Here is a 9,919-nt window from a genome sequence, read left to right as displayed (position 1 = left end):
TGAATGTAATTATCATCCGTCAAGCCTACAAAACCGTTCGGTTGCCCTCCAAAACGTCGACATCAAAATTTCAATTTTGCGCTCATAACACTTGGGAAAAACTACAGGAAGTGAACCACGTGAACCAAGCATGTACCTTTGAGGATACGCCAGTGCATACGTACGCGTGTGGCTCCAATGTACGAGAGAGAGCAAACTTTATTCTCTAAACAGCCCCAGTCTTGGCCGTCATGCCACAGTCTCTTAATTAGGAAACGACTTGCTGGTTTGTAGAACTCCCAGAGGTCCTCACTAACACGAAGGCAGTGGACCGCCAGGAGTTCTTGCGTCGACTTGACATCCACGCCAGGTCCCGGGTTCAACCAGTCCTCCCAGGAAGCGAAATATGCACCCAACTTACAACAAGGTCCGAAGAATCGCCCGAGCACGAGCCATGTCCACAAGATATAACAATTACTGCAATACGTTCAATGTGGACGCCTCTCCTTATTCAAGCATCATCCCGCGGCCCATGTAGCCTGTGTAGGGAATGGACAGAGACAGGAAATAACGTCATACTACACAATCGATCGATACTAGCGAAGAAGCCGCTATAGCTTATGAAATAACTACTGCACACAACAGTCACCATAATCACGAACTCACAGACCGCTTGCAGAAATTATCAACGAGGACGCATTTCCAAAACGGCACTCTATTCTCCAAACGAACCTGAACACTCCCGAGGTATCCACAGTCTGGGTTCCTGGTCATGAATCCCTCGAGGGAAACGAGGCGGCTCACGCCGGTGCCCGCACTTATATATATATATATATATATATATATATATATATATATATATATATATATATATATATATATATATATATATATATATATATATATATATATATATATATATATATATATATATATATATATATATATATATATATATATATATATATATATATATATATATATATATATATATATATATATATATATATATATATATATATATATATATATATATATATATATATATATATATATATATATATATATATATATATATATATATATATATATATATATATATATATATATATATATATATATATATATATACTATATACACCCGGCCATTTACCTCGCGGGATGATCGTCACCCCTGGCATCTCATCAACAACTTCTCCTGCGCTACATGGGCTTCTTGGCCCACTACCGACACCAACGGCGAATGTTCCCCAGTCCACACCACCAATTCAGAAGAGATGAAGCTACTACCTTCCGAAGACTCCCAACCAACACCTATCCACACCGCACCCTTTTCCATGCCATATATATCCGACCGAATATAAATTTCTATAACTATACTGCCCAGCACTCGGTACCCTATACCACCAAGTATGGGCGAGTGCCTGAAAACACCAGGTCTACAATCTCCAATCCCTCTATTCAACAGTGGACGGTGCGGTTGGCCAGCCAGGACTCTGCGATCCTGCTTGACCTGGTGAACAGGGCTTGCGCAGCCAGGCAGAGCCAGGGGATCCCGGACTGAGGATCCCCTCCACCGGGCGGGTGCCCTAACAGCAGCACATATTGTCCAATAAAGATTTAAAAGCACAGCTTTCTAACTCTATCAGCCAACGGTTCTTTCAGAGGCGTGCGGGACAAGAAACTCCTAACGCGGCTGAAGACGGGGAGGGCGGTTTTCACTCACGGAACGCTGTGTAGATGGCGCGGCGAACGTGCGCTATTACGCAGCGTTCCCTGCGCACCGGCGGGAACCATTACGTCGGCTTTGTTAAACTTGTTCGAGAGAACATAAACGGACTCCGACATACTATATACGCGGACGATGTAACGCTATGGGTCCCCGGGGGCAGCGATGGTCACATCGAAACAACACTACAAACGGCAGACTGCCATCGACCCTGGTAGCACAGAATGTTGCCCGAACATTTCTGCAACGTTTCCCCTTAACGTTGCCAAAACGTGGCTAATGTCCGCTTTTTTTAACGTTAGTGCAATGTTTCCCAAAAACATTGCGTCAACATGATATTAGCATTGCTCCAACATGGGGGCAATGTTTGAAGGGTGTTGTTCTAACGTTTGGATAACGTTGTTTCTGACGTTCGCCAACGTTGCTCCACTCTTGGAGCAACCTTCAAGCCACGTGCAGGACACATTTGAACAACATTTCTAAGACGTTTTCTGGTGACGTTGCAGTAACTTTTCACCTACATTTTCGCAACGTGCTTACCACATTTAAGCATATCCCTGTATCATTCAGACGTTGTGATAACATTGCTACGATATTGCAGAAACTTTAGATTTACACTTTTAACATACAAAGAACGTTTCTTCAACGTTCAAGCAATGTTTTTATGAAGTTGCAATAACACTGCTACAATTTTGCGGTAACTTTCCAGCTATATTTTTCCAACGTGCGGGTAACATTTAGAAAACGTCGCTTTAATGTTCAAGCGATGCTTCCTACAACGTTACCGCGACTTTACAGATACGTTTTTTCACCACGATCGAGGGCCACATCAGCGCACTGTTGATGACTTTCAAGCAATATTTCTCTTACAGAGCAATAATATTGCAGCAATGTACAGGTAACTTACAGTTACATGAATCTAATATACATGCAACAATAACTAGATGAAAATCATAGAAAACTTTTTCCTAGAGAGACGATTGTTGACTGCATGATAAGCGAGCGGTTCAAACCTCGTCCGCATAAACTCCTGAAAGGTATAAACCGGCATTTTAGACCTGTATATTCATACATTTGATCCCTACACTGACCAACACACACAATTAAGGCAGTCCGGCAAAATAACAAACTAAGAAATGGCAGAATTTTAAAGCAAGGAACATGCAGCTAGCGTAAATAACAACACTGAGACTCTTTAAAATGAAAGGACACGTGCTTTTTATTTTACCATTAACAATCGAGCCGAATACGCATTCTGTTAAAGCCTTGAATTTCGCAAGTACGCTGTTTCAGACGATGTCTTCGTTTTCCTCCTCCGGGGCTCGCTTGTTCTTCTGCGCCTTGACGAGTCAATTTGATGACATACTTGACAGCCATGAACCCAGTAACACGTAGGGTTGTTACTGCGACGCTTAATTCTGCGAAATGAACAAAAGTTGTAGTTTATAGGAGAAGTTGCAAAGTTGTTACAGCATAGACAATGTCTCACCTCTCAGAACACCAGGACTTTTGGTATACAATATGGCCTCATTGATTTTCTTGTACTGGCAGTTCAATTGAGATTTGACAGCCATTCCTGAGAAACAAACAAAAGGGCATTGCTGTAACACACAGGGTGCTCAAAAGCTCACCTGCACTTTGGATGACGTTTGCTGCCAGGTGAGCTAGCTTATTCCCATGTCAATTTTGTGGTGCTGGTAAATCTTAAGGCATTTCTGAAAACAAAACAGAGTCAGAAGGGGTGCAGAAAACTGAAGGAAGCAAATTTTAGCTAATGGAGAAAACCTTACCTTTAGGAAGGAATACAGCAAAACAGGCCGCTTCACTTTCCATTTTGTCTTGCTTGTTTAACTTTTTCTAATGCCTGTGTGGACACGCACATCGCATGAGTGGGTTTAGCTCAAGCATCCCTGGAAAACAGAAAAGGATGAAAATACTTAATTATATAAAATACCTTACAGAAATTTCTTTACAGGTCAATTCTGTAATTAACTGAAAAGTCATCAGACAGCGTGCGAGAGAATTTTCAATGAACAAGAGAAGCCCGCAATGAACAAAAATGAGAAAATAGGCAATTGTCAAGAATGGAAACATTACACTAGACAAAATTACGTACAACGGCGTATTTTCTTGGTTGCCTTATTTTACCTTTTGCTCTCGAAAAATGTGCTTAAAACTGGCCTTGAGCTGCTTTTTTTTTTTGCGTATGCCATATTCTTTATAATTATAAGCATCCGACGTAGACCAGCTTTTCACATGGAAAGTTTGTGAATGCTACAAAGACGTCAGGCGTTGTTTTACATCGTAAGGCAGTTAGCATAACCAGATGATAATTCTTAACTGCAACGCTAATTGTGTTCTGGAACAGCTAGCATGCCGCTGAAACTCGCGTGAAATTAAACATAACAAAGTTAAATTTATGAGATATTTCTCGCGCGCGACAGCAGCTGTGGCGAGAAGTAAATTAAAAGCCAATCGTACGTATCAAGGTTCTTGCAGAACCTACACTCGATTTCAGCATCACAACAGGTGTACTTCTGAGCGCCCACCTGATTTAAGCGCTGAATACATGTTCCACGTTTTACAACCGTACGCATTCGCAAAAGCAAGAAGGATGCTTAGAAGCTAGACGGGAGGGCAGTCTTGTTCCCGCTCTTTTACGAAGTAAACTGCGTTCGAAAGAACGAGGCGAGCTCAGAAAATCGAGCGCTTACCTTCACTGGTCGGTTGCTATGAACTTTCCGGCCCACTAATATTCGCCGTAACATGCGGCCACACAACGAAATTTCGTACAATGTTCCTTCTCCATTCCGCTTGATTCTCAGGATGGCTCCTCGTTTCTGCAAAAGCGCGCGCTTTTCGTTCACTCTCCCCCGCACCAGTTACGGCTGTCAGGCGCAGAGAGAGAGGAACGGGAGGGGTCCGCTCTGCAAGGAACGCGCGCACGTGTGCGCGTGTGAGAGGAGGGTAGGACGTTGGCCAAGGACGCGCGTTTTCCTTTTCTTTTTTTTTCGGCCCTCCCCAACTTTGCGCCGCGGCTGCTAAAACTTCCTTTGCGACACACTCTAGAAGGGACGGGGCGACGACGAAAACAAAAAATAAGGCATGCAGGGAGAAAGGAACGCTCGAGACGTCGTGCCTCTCCGAGCACCCCGAAATTTCTGAGAACGCCTGGCGCCCTGTATTTCGTTTCGCGCCAAGCAGAACGCGACAAGTGTTCGATGCATTGGAGCCTCTTACGAATAAACATTACAACAGGAAAAATCTGAAGATAGTGTGTGCAATGCTATTGGAACGGAACAAAAGCAAAAATGGGAAGTTAGTTTTCAGGTTACTTGGAATTCAGGTTCGTTTGTATTATGAGAAAATATCCTTGAAATATGCCAATGAGCTTTCGTACAGGCAGTATCGGCTGGAAAGTGGGTGTCAGGGTTAGGTCTTTGTTTTGTTTTATTGTTACAATATGCATGATGGTGCTCTACTTTGGCGCTCGAGGTAGGTAAAATGTTTATGGGGAAGTTGAAATATAAAACAGCCCAATTCATGTTTATTTCAAACAAGGGTGCAAGGTGTGGACTAGTCGGAACGTTCGCTGATCAGAGGGAAGTGACTAAATTTCACACGAAGGGGGCAATTTAAAGAACATGAACTTTGGGTTTGAATCTGTCTCATGAATCAAGTATAATTGCTGCGGCAATTGGAAGGAAAACACATACGATTGTAATTAGTTGGCGACATGTATGGCTTGCACACCCCAGTATGATGCACAAAAGTTTTTATAGCTTGCATATAAAATTTCCCCAGTAAATTAATTTTTTCAAACAATTATGAGGACCCAGCAACAAGGAAATGTTTGAGCCTTCTATCTAGATTATTTTTGTCTGATGATATACAGGCGGCGCCATAAAAACAATCCGGCCATGCAAGCTTTAAAGGGGCCCTAAATAGGCTGCTTCCAAAGGTCGCCATTTCAATCGCGCAATCGCTAGAATGCCCCTTCACGGCAACGTATACCACATATTACACCTAACCAATAAAAAACATGAAGTAAAAATTTGGTGTCAGTACTCCTTTAAGAGAGAACGTTAACAGTGCGAGACGCTTGTGAAAACTTAGCCAAATAATAATAATAATACTTTATTAGCATACATATTCTGGGAGACCCGAGCCTGCAAAGGCCAAATGGAACTGGAAGTTTCCCTTGTCGATTCGTGATTACCTTTTTATAATACAGCCGTAATCTACTGCCTAAGAAAAACGCGCAATGTTTCAACAATAGGAAAGGAAAGTTGGGAAGTCATTTCTGGGTGCTGTTTTCAGGCAGTTATGAAAAAAAGCTAGGTGTATCTGCGCGAAGCTCTTAAAGATATGACCAACACATAGAATGAAAAGCACGGCGTATACCCGATCAGTTTGTCTTTTCATATGGTGCACGTTCCCCAAAAGAACACATCTGCATTGTTAAGAGGCCGCGTTAAATTTCGGTATGTACATGGTGAAGTGAGCGGCAATATAGGAAATAGGAAGCCAAGTCGGAGTACAGTAAACTCGATACTATTTGACGATGGCATAAAAAGTTATTTTCTTGTTGTTATTCCAGTTTATTTATTTATTCGGCAAATAATGAGTGCGAAATAACAGAAGGCAATGAAACCCAAGTTCTGATTCGTGCCTCACGCATGCACTGACGTCGGAACATGCTGCATGCGCCGTCCATTTCATGCGCGCGTTGGGTTAATTAGCAGGCGCTGTATTCGGTCAGTTTCCTGGATATATGCGGCATACACATGGACAAAAACGCACCCGACCGGCATTTGTAAAAGACACACGAAAACAGCCCGATAGCTGGCCATACGTGACAACGCACATTCGAGGGTGAATGCTGCGCGCGGCTTTATCGGTACGCAGCAGCTGTGTTTTGCTCCTTAAAGGAGCCATGAAGAGAAAATACAAGTTTGTTTAATTTGAAAGCACTAGGACTCAGTATCTCACTCAGCTCCATTAGAGCCACAAAAGGTGTTTTTTTAACGAAAAAAAAGCAAGAAGTATTTAAAAACTTTCAAATTTTGCGCCACAGTGACCTGTTATGAGCAAGAATGACGTCATACGGGCCAACAATAAAATATAATTTTTAGTGCGTTAACTGCACGTTAGCATTCAAGTGATGCGGTGAAATGGAACTAGAGGCCCCATCACAGACGTCCAGTCATGTGTCGTCGCGACAGGTCAGTTAGGCGGCCGCCAATCGCACAAACAAGGTTCCGTGACGTCATAGAAAAGTTGCGGGAAATTGCCTAGGGGGTCGCCACGGCTTCACACGTTTTCTTTAATATCTCCATTATTTGTTCGAAGATTGCGATGATATTGGTATCATTGTTATCGGGACTAAGCAGTCTTTCTAATAAAGCCAACTTGTATTTTGTCTTCATGGCTCCTTTAAGGTTAATGATGTGTTAAAATCGCACTAAAATATCTTATTTGATTGATTATGACGTTTCACACGCCGACGCTACACAGGCGATGAGGCGCGGCGTAGTAGAGGGCTCCGGATTAATTTTGACCACCGGGGGGATCTATTTAACGAGCGCCGAAATTTAGAACACACAGGCATTTTCGCTTCTCGCCTCCACACACACACACAAAAGCGGCTGCCGCGGCCTGCCGCGGTCTGGAATCGAACCCGCGTCCTTGGGCTCAGAAGCACAACAGCCACCGGGGTGTGTTCCTAAAATAACTAAATCACACCATAAGATGAGACAATCGGTATACCAATTCTATGAGCGACACGACCTGCACGGGCTGGTAGGAACCGTTGACAGATTTTTAAGAGCGCATTCGCAAAATGGTGAAGTTGGTTTCGCACATCAGTGAAATTGTGCTTAAAACACGCTATTATTCGGGTGACATTTACACGGATCTAGCGGATGACACTTACACGGATCTGATTTACACCGGATGTAGCGATTTGTCAGAGCGTGACTGTCGCGCCTATGACACAGCGACGCTTCATCGCACACGTTCATAAATTTCACGGGCGCACACGTTCATAAATTTCACGGGGACTGGATTGCACGGAAACGCGTCGATATACAACAAAAGCGACCGCTTACAGTTATTTAAGTCCAGTCTGTCCTCAAGAAATTCATATGTGTCAGATGCACGCCGCCAAGAAATTTTTGCGTCTATACGTCGTACGCATTACCAAATTTAGGAAAAGTGAATTAAAAAAAAAAGAAAAAAAAGCGGAAGAGTATAGAAATAAGGTGCCTCGATCGGTGTTGAGTCATATCTTCAAATCATTGTGGACAGCTCACCGTAAAAAAGTACACATTTGTTCAGCAACTCCATAAGAAAAGTGCGACTAGCACGACGAGTAGAAAATTCATGATTGCTCTTGAAAGTGACTGTTTTTGAGCGACATTACTAAGGCTGAAGTGCAAATGGGACATATAAATGGAGCAGGGGTAAGTAACAAGTAGGGCGCGAAGGGGAATTCAAACTTCTCATCATTGTTTATTGCTAAAAACAAATAACGCGCTGCAAGGATTGGCTTAAACTGAGCAATTGCTATTCCGTAAAAATAAGAGGAAACAGGTAGAATACGGACATTTATATTTATAGGACGTACTTTATACGATGATTATAATAATTACGCCTGCGTGACTAACGGAGGTTCGATTTCTTCCACGTGGACGAAATCTCCGCGGGCCCGACACAAAGAAATGCCGCGCCAACACGATCATTGCGGATGACGCGAGCTCATGCACGACACCGATTACAAGGCTATAGAAAGAGTATTGTCTATGATTGGGAATCGGCCTGCCTGACCTGTTAAAATTCTGTTCGTCAACATAAACGAAGCCTGTTTGTGTATCTTTTTAGTTATACAGAAGGATACAGCAATAAATGAGCGTTTTTGCAAGTTTTTCCTGAAAAAATAAAAACAATCTTTTGTTCGCGCTCAATCTTCAATCGAAGGTCCCCTATTTGTGGTATATATTGATTAACACCAAGAACGGCGATGAGATTTACACTCTTACTAAAAACATGAAATAGAAACGAATTTCTATTATGGGACAGCCGGCGGCCATGTTGAAAAAATGACCGTCTTAGAACGGCGCAGCATATGGCTTTAACGAAACGCACGATGCGCGAAATGGCGGTATTATTTTATTCTAGGCTTTCTCCACTCTAAAGTAATATTGTGCGATCATCCAACAAATGAGAGACTAAAACAAAAGGATCTGCCGCCGAGTTTGGTTGCGCCATCCATCGAACCGGCACCACGCGTTTCTTTCGTTTGAGAAACGTTCAAACGTTCGCGGTTTCTTTTAGGTTTCATGGGGAAATCTACACCCTCAGTGTGACACTCCTCCACATGCATTTCTGCAGTTTTTCGAAAGAGAGAGAGAGAGAAAGAGAGAATCCACTTTATTTGGAACTGTGGCTGTGGTTTTAGGGTGAGGGGGGGGGGGGGGGGGGGCATAGGGCCGCCGCGACGTTGAGGGTCCGTTCGGTGACCAGTTTTTCGAGAGCCCTGTCTCTAAATGATCACACATCGATGTAGGGTGCCCTGCTGTCTGCCTCTGAATAACTTCAAATCTGGTACAGGTACCACCCTTTGTTCTGTTATATTCTCCAGTCTGGGGTGCTGCCTTGTCCTGTGGTATATCATCAGAGGATATCAGAGAGGCTACACCAGATAGGCGATGCCTAGAAGATGGCATCCGTTCACGAGAACAAGATTGGCCCCTTTGGTGTAGCACGCGGCGAAAACCTCCCGTATTGGGAGAGACCCTCGTCCTGCAGTGGACAGGCTGACGATTGGGGATTTCATTTATGTGCGTGCGTCGTGCGTGCGTGTATATGTAAGCGCCGTATTATTCGCAGCTAAAGTACAGGAGGCGATGGTACAGTGAACTGTGGCTAAGGCGTCCGTTGTGCATAACCTTTTGAACTTTTGTAGGTGACGTAATCCCTCCAAAACATAGGTTAGTGTGGTGTTTCACATAATAAATAAATGAAAGCTGCTATACATTCAACATTCCTCAATATTGCGGCAACCTAGATAAACATGTACACAGGCAATGTTAGTTGTGGTTTTTTACGTGAACATTGCTAAATATGTAAAAACCACACTCCCGAAATTAACGTATCCTGACGTACATGTACTATATCGACAACATTTAAGTTTGCTGTATGGGATCATTT

General features: G+C 43.1%; 1 long non-coding RNA gene across 3 annotated transcripts; it reads right to left on the bottom strand.

Moving 5' to 3' along the window:
* Window positions 1-2,720: 2,720 nt before the first annotated feature.
* LOC144162042 (uncharacterized) lies at window positions 2,721-5,341 on the bottom strand. Of its 3 annotated transcripts, XR_013320585.1 has the most exons (5): window positions 4,423-5,341; window positions 3,499-3,618; window positions 3,340-3,423; window positions 3,198-3,284; window positions 2,721-3,126 (listed from the first exon to the last, which is right to left on the bottom strand). It is a non-coding gene; the product is annotated as an uncharacterized LOC144162042 (long non-coding RNA). The 3 variants fall into 3 exon arrangements; XR_013320584.1 differs by having other exon boundaries at window positions 3,198-3,423; XR_013320583.1 differs by having other exon boundaries at window positions 2,721-3,284.
* Between the last annotated feature and the right edge of the window lie 4,578 nt (window positions 5,342-9,919).

Source organism: Haemaphysalis longicornis, unplaced genomic scaffold, assembly GCF_048455015.1.
Source record: "Haemaphysalis longicornis isolate Haplotype H1 unplaced genomic scaffold, Haemaphysalis longicornis Haplotype H1 scaffold_12, whole genome shotgun sequence".
NCBI lineage: Eukaryota > Metazoa > Arthropoda > Arachnida > Ixodida > Ixodidae > Haemaphysalis > Haemaphysalis longicornis.
This window is presented reverse-complemented; position numbering and strand designations above follow the sequence as displayed.